Source organism: Lathyrus oleraceus, chromosome 5 (assembly GCF_024323335.1).
Source record: "Lathyrus oleraceus cultivar Zhongwan6 chromosome 5, CAAS_Psat_ZW6_1.0, whole genome shotgun sequence".
Lineage (NCBI taxonomy): Eukaryota > Viridiplantae > Streptophyta > Magnoliopsida > Fabales > Fabaceae > Lathyrus > Lathyrus oleraceus.
Window position 1 is genome coordinate 427,355,317 of NC_066583.1, and position 6,286 is coordinate 427,361,602.

The 6,286-nt window shown below is 33.7% G+C and overlaps 1 long non-coding RNA gene across 1 annotated transcript; it reads right to left on the reverse strand.

Annotated features, from left to right (window-relative positions):
- Positions 1–3,185: 3,185 nt before the first annotated feature.
- LOC127085217 (uncharacterized) lies at positions 3,186–5,778 on the reverse strand. The gene is made up of 2 exons (XR_007789023.1): positions 5,101–5,778; positions 3,186–3,515 (listed from the first exon to the last, which is right to left on the reverse strand). It is a non-coding gene; the product is annotated as an uncharacterized LOC127085217 (long non-coding RNA).
- Between the last annotated feature and the right edge of the window lie 508 nt (positions 5,779–6,286).

Below are 6,286 nucleotides of genomic sequence, written 5' to 3' on the forward strand. Positions count from 1 at the left end.
AATTTTTGGTCTAAGGTCCTTTGACCTTGTTTGACCTAAGATAAATCCCTTGGCCATTTATTTGGTGTTTTGAATGGATTTGAGGTTTTGACCAAATTAAAATGCATTTTGATTCATTTTTAATTTTATTTTTAATTGATTAAATATTTAAAAATTATGTTGAGTCATTTTTATGGTCTTGTGATGTTTGACTTTGTGTTTGGGCCTTGGTCATAGTTGATTTGAATTTTGTTTGATCAAAACTATTGGATTTAGGGGATTGATGAAATGTATATTTCATCTCCCAAAATGAATGGATGGTATTGATCAGATGAATTTCCTCCTATGATCAATTTGTGTTTCTATTTCCCATTCCCTCTTCATCTGCATCCCTATTCTTCCCCAATCCCTCATTGACCAATGAAATCTCTAATATTTAAATGTTAATTAATTCATCATGACCTTGTGTCAGATGAATCAATACAAGTCTGACTGAGATAGGTCCTTCCAATTTTCTTTTAGTGTGTTGTATGTTTTAGGAGTTTGGTTCTTTGTAACAAATCTCTAACATGCATTAACACCTATACTTTTATTGCACGACCTCAGGTCGTTGTGACTTCTACATAAGTCCAATTACAATTGCTTAACATAGAACTAAATTTGATCAAAAAGGCATAACATTCTAGTAAGTGAGATTGTAAGTCTCCCATTCTTCAGGGCATTGTGTGGAAACTTGACATTTTTTCCTTTCATGAGAGCTAGTGTCATACTTGTTGAATTATCCAAATTGGAGCCCTTTCCATGGAAGATGTCTTAGTTTAAGGATTCATACTTGTGAATGAATGGTTGAGTGTTCTCCAAAGAATGACTTAATCAATTAAAACTCAACACTAACCTTTGACAAATATTTGACTAGCCATTGGATAACTTATTAATTAATATTGCTTTACTTTCAAGTCATTTACTTTATGCACTTTAAATTTCAAGTACATTTATCCTTCATTACCATTTACATTTCATGCAACTTGTTTATGTTTCAAGTCCTTTTCACTTGGCTCATTTGAGCCATATCTTGTGATTGTATATATTGTTTGCTTGCTTTTGTTTTGTTTGTGGTCTTAGGACCCTAAAACACCTAATAACAACAAAAACCCTAAAAAAAACATTTGTTGGACTGTTGGGATTTGATATGAGCTTCTGGACTTTGAACTAGGCAACATTCCATGTGCTAAAGGACTTGGCCAATGATAACATCTGAGACTTAGTTATCTTTGATTGTAACTTTCATCTAATGTAAGACCTTGGATCTCTTTGATTCATCTGCTACTTTGTCTCTATGGTTAATTGTTATTTTGTTATTGTTTATGTCTGATGTTTTATTCTGAGTTGATCAAGGAATATTTCATCTGATACATTGGAAGACACTGAAGATTTCTAGCTATTGGAGTGCTAGCTTGGATATTATGGCTATCTTTATTTGATGCCCTGGTTTTCACTTGATGCTTGGATGTTTCCCATTTCTTATTGCTTATTGCTTGTCAAAGTCCAAAATAAAATGGGTTTCTATATGACATTCTTGTCTGTTAGATTGCATCTCATTGGTCAGATCTTTTCAACTCTTAAATTTTAATTTTTGCTTAGGGTAGTCTCTTCATATCCTCCCACCTCTTTAATTTCAAAATCTCTCCCTCTTTTCAAAAACTTCCTTTGCTTAAGATTTCAAACTTAGACATGTTTTAATCATTAGAAATTTTGGCCTTATGCCATTGAATTTTTTAAACTTCTTTTCTTAAATCAAATTTGTAAATAAACTTAACCATATTGACCTTAATTTCAAAAAGAGAAAAAGAACTAACAACCTCATTCAAATCTTTGGCCTTTATGTGCCCATTTCTTGTTAAACTTTTTTGTTAAAATCAATTCACCAACTTCTTTGAAATTTTTACCACGAACTACGAGGTTTTAATCCCTCATTTTTATGTTGGTACATAGGCATAAGACCGAAGGTCTTGTCAAACATAAAAATATAATCGATGAATCCTTTTCTCATCCCCACACTCCTTATTATATCAAACATCATTTATATCCAAAAACATATGCACACAAAAAGAGCTCACTAGGAGTACCTATGACACTTTGGGTGCTAACACCTTCCCTCTGTGTAACCAACCCCCTTACCTATAATCTCTAGAATTTTATTAGTTTTGATTTGAAAACTTCTTATCTTTGGGTTTCATTCATACTTTTCCCTTTTTCTTTGGAAACAATAAAAGCGCGGTGGCGACTCTGGTTTTACTGACGTCAAGTTTATCCATATCTTGATGGTCACGAATTTACTGTTAGACATAATACACTACATACATAACACCTTGCATACATCATGTTTAACAAACATCTCTCTTTACGGATGATCCATCTTCCCCATATGTATTTCAACTAATCCCCAACAGATGATCCTATACAAAAGCCTATCTTCCATCCAATAAACAATTTCCCACTAATACTCTTACCTCACATTACATTCATTCCATTCCCAACGGGCAAATTTCTTGGATATTTTAGTATTTAATCCCTTTCTACCTTGAATGTCTGAAAGTCGTTGCTATTCATATCTTCAGGTTTTAGATGATTAAATAGGGGAAGTTTTCATACCCCAAAATTTGCCACCCCCTTTCATTTTCATCTGACTTTTGGTTTGTAATTTCATCTGCATATGCATTAGCAACATAACACATTCCTTATACCATTTTCATTAAGCATCTTGGATTCAAAGCTTTTTGTTACTTATGGCTGACATGGACCTAGGTTTTTCCCAAGAATCAAGCCTAAGGGTCTTGGGTGGTGCATTTAATTAGGGAGGATTTTCATTGAGATCTTGATCATGAAACCCTAATTCTTGATGCTTAAGATCTTGGTTTATGTGGACTGCATCATGGTATTTGATTTGATCATGAAACCTTAGTTCTTGGTTTTGGGCACCTATGGACCATATGTGTTGCATTATTGGCTTGGATTTGATCAGGACTTACAAGGATCATTATGATCGCTCATGGAGACTGGCAGTGGATTCATTGGCCATATTTTTTCCTTTAAGTGTTTGAGGTTTGTTCAAGACAGTTCATTAAGGTCCATTCAAGATACTGCAAGTTTATTTTCCAGGCATTGGATGACGTGTGTTTGCAAGGGATCAATACAATATCACAAAATTGGAGAAAAATCATTCAAAGATCAAGTTACAAATTCATTACAAAGTCCTCAAGGTTTGCATTTCCAAATATCCAATTACATCACAAATCATTGCAAAAACCCAAAACCTACAAAAAAAAAATACAACTTTGACCTATAGTTGACTTTGGTCAACGATTGACTTTTTGGTCAACAAGTTTACCAAAGTCAACTACCTAAACCTAAACCATGTCCTACTTGTTCCTTCATTTACAAGCCATTGAATATCTCTTCCGCCATATGTTTCTTCATAATTCACACCTTGAGTCATGTTATGCCCACCTTGAACAAAGCCTTGCACACCAAGCCATCTTATGGGTGTACCCGTAGCAAGACATTCAAAGTCAATAACTAAATTCCAAGCAATTAATAACATCCCATTAATAGTTCAATACTAATCACTAACTATCATGAAATAACTAATTATTTGATTCAACACATTTCATAACACAACAAGATAACAATAATATTCAACTGTTTTTTCTTTCTAACTGAATTAAAACTAACACATTCAAAATTTATAATCATTGCTAACCAGTTTTGTTCACAATTCAACTTTCATAACCATTACTAATTTCACTAGTAGGATTTAGTCTAACTTTGATAACAGTCCCAGTCCCAACATTTTCTTAACATTTACAATAACATAATATATGTTTTTTTATTTCAAAAGGAAGCTTGTAATTCAGCTAGAACAATTCAAGCATCACAATTTAGCAGCAATAAAGTTCAGCCTATGTCACTAACATATTAACCCACTATAACCAAAACCCACATCATTTCCACGCCTTCCTCCTCCCTCAACTACACAAAACCATTTTCAATTAACTTTCAAAACCAAACCAATTCCATTAACATTTTAACAACTAGTTATTTGCATTCAAACTAACTTTAATCCAAGCTTTAACTAATTATTATACTGCGGCAAATTTTTACTTGAACACAAATTTAATCGAGCACAAATTTAATCATATCCTACTCTCAAACAATAATAGTTTCAAATGGTTTCCAAATGCATACACAATACAATCAATCAATTGGCCTATTTTGGTTTTAATATTCAAAAGTAATCCATAACATTTCACTTAACCTTAGTGCAAACATAAGAAGATACAATTTCACAAGTTAACAATTTAACAATGAGCATATGCACCACTAACATTTAATTATAATTGTTCTTAACCTATATTAATAGTGTATCTGCAACAACTAGCATCAATCATTTAGCAACCATTAACTAAGTTCAGCTAGCACCCTAATAATGCACATGTTATTTGTGTAACTAACCTTCAACCTTCCAACATCCCTCCTAACAACAATTTAACAGAATCTAACAAAGTTTTCGACACCTAGCTAACTAACTCACATTCATAAACTAATTGCATTAACTGATTTCCACACCAAAAGTTAACAGACCTAACTGAATTTAATAGAAGTTCATAGCAGAGTTTAACAGGTTAACAAACTTGCACTATGAAGATCTAACAGAGCTAACTTGCCCAAACGGTTGCCCAACGTGCCTGAAGTAGTTACAAACTCATCACCCTATAAATTCACCAATCATTGCAATTATCATCATTATTTAATCATTACCCAATCATTTTTTAATCATCACCTCACTCACAAATCAAAATCTCTGCAACTCTCATCCTCGATCTGACTGCACTCTCTGAATCATCTCTCTCATCTTACTCACCCTTATTATACGCTCATCATCATTTCTGTTAGAGCTTCAACATCTGAAGCTCTAAACAATTGAGCTTTAAACCTCTCATGCTCTTCTCACGCACGCACAAACAACAAGTCATAGAAGCATTAAGAAATTTGAACCTACAAACTATTTTTGAAGAAGAAGAAAAAGGTGTTGCAGAAAGGATAATTGAGATTCAAGGTTACCTGTTCGATTCTATGGTATTCTCTGTGCATACTTCATCTTCAGCGGTAATAAAATCCAAGATGGATATTGTTCTTGCAAGTTGGTGATTCTCCTCTTTTTCCTCCATTTTCTCTAAACTTCATACCATCATGTAGTCTTCAATCCAAGAAATCAAAGCCCCAATGCTATAGGCTTTGATTCCATCTCTACGGTTGCTTAATTTTGGTTATCCGTTTTATGGTTCGTACTCTGTGTGGTTCAATTTGTGTTTTTGGATAGGAATTAGGAGATAAGGATTACGGATTATGGAAGAGGAGGAGATAACGAGAAAATTAATGTGAGGTTTGTAGGGATTGGCTCGTCGCCGCCAGAGGAGATTTCTAACACGACGGAGTTTTTGGCATGGGACAAAATGAAACACGTTTAAGCAAGAAATCTGACTGAACGCAAGCCCTGAATTACCCCTCTCACGTTGGTTTAGCTTGCCTCAGTGGCCTCAAGCCCATTGAAACTACTTCTTGCATCTTCCATTTCAGTTTTCCCCCTATTTCCTGGTCTGGCTTTGGACTTTGGGCTTAGACGCCCAACGAGATCACTCCCCACACCATTGTTTTCCTCCTGAACAAATACTTAGCATAGTGGGATTTGCAATCCAGTCCCATGCAGAATTGTTGCATCAACACCTCTGCAAACGCCACATACACCCCCTGGCTCTTTTGATTTTTTTTTGTTATTTTTTTTTTCTTTAATGGTTTTTTAGTACATTTTAATTTCTTTTTCCAGGTGTTTTTAATGCTTTTTTTAATGTGAAATACTAGAAAAAATAAATGATATGATTTAGTTGTTTCATAATTCTTTTTTTTATGTGGAAAGATGATCATTAAGTGAATTATTTAGATTTTAATCACTAATTTTAGGATTAATTTTCTATGTAGATTTCAGAAAACATTAACCATTTTCCCCTTAGTTCTAGGTTAATTTTAGAAATTGAAGCATAATAACACTTTGATTTTCCTTAGAATTTAGGTCACGAATCATTGTGCCTGATTGATAACTAGAATTTTACTGTGATTGATTAAGTTGATCAAAGTCTTCTTTGATCAACTAAATCTTTTGATATGTGCATGTCCCCTCTATCTATTCAAGTGATCAAAAGTCTCTCGATCACTTGATAAGATCAGTCCCCTGTACTAGAGCTGCATTGGA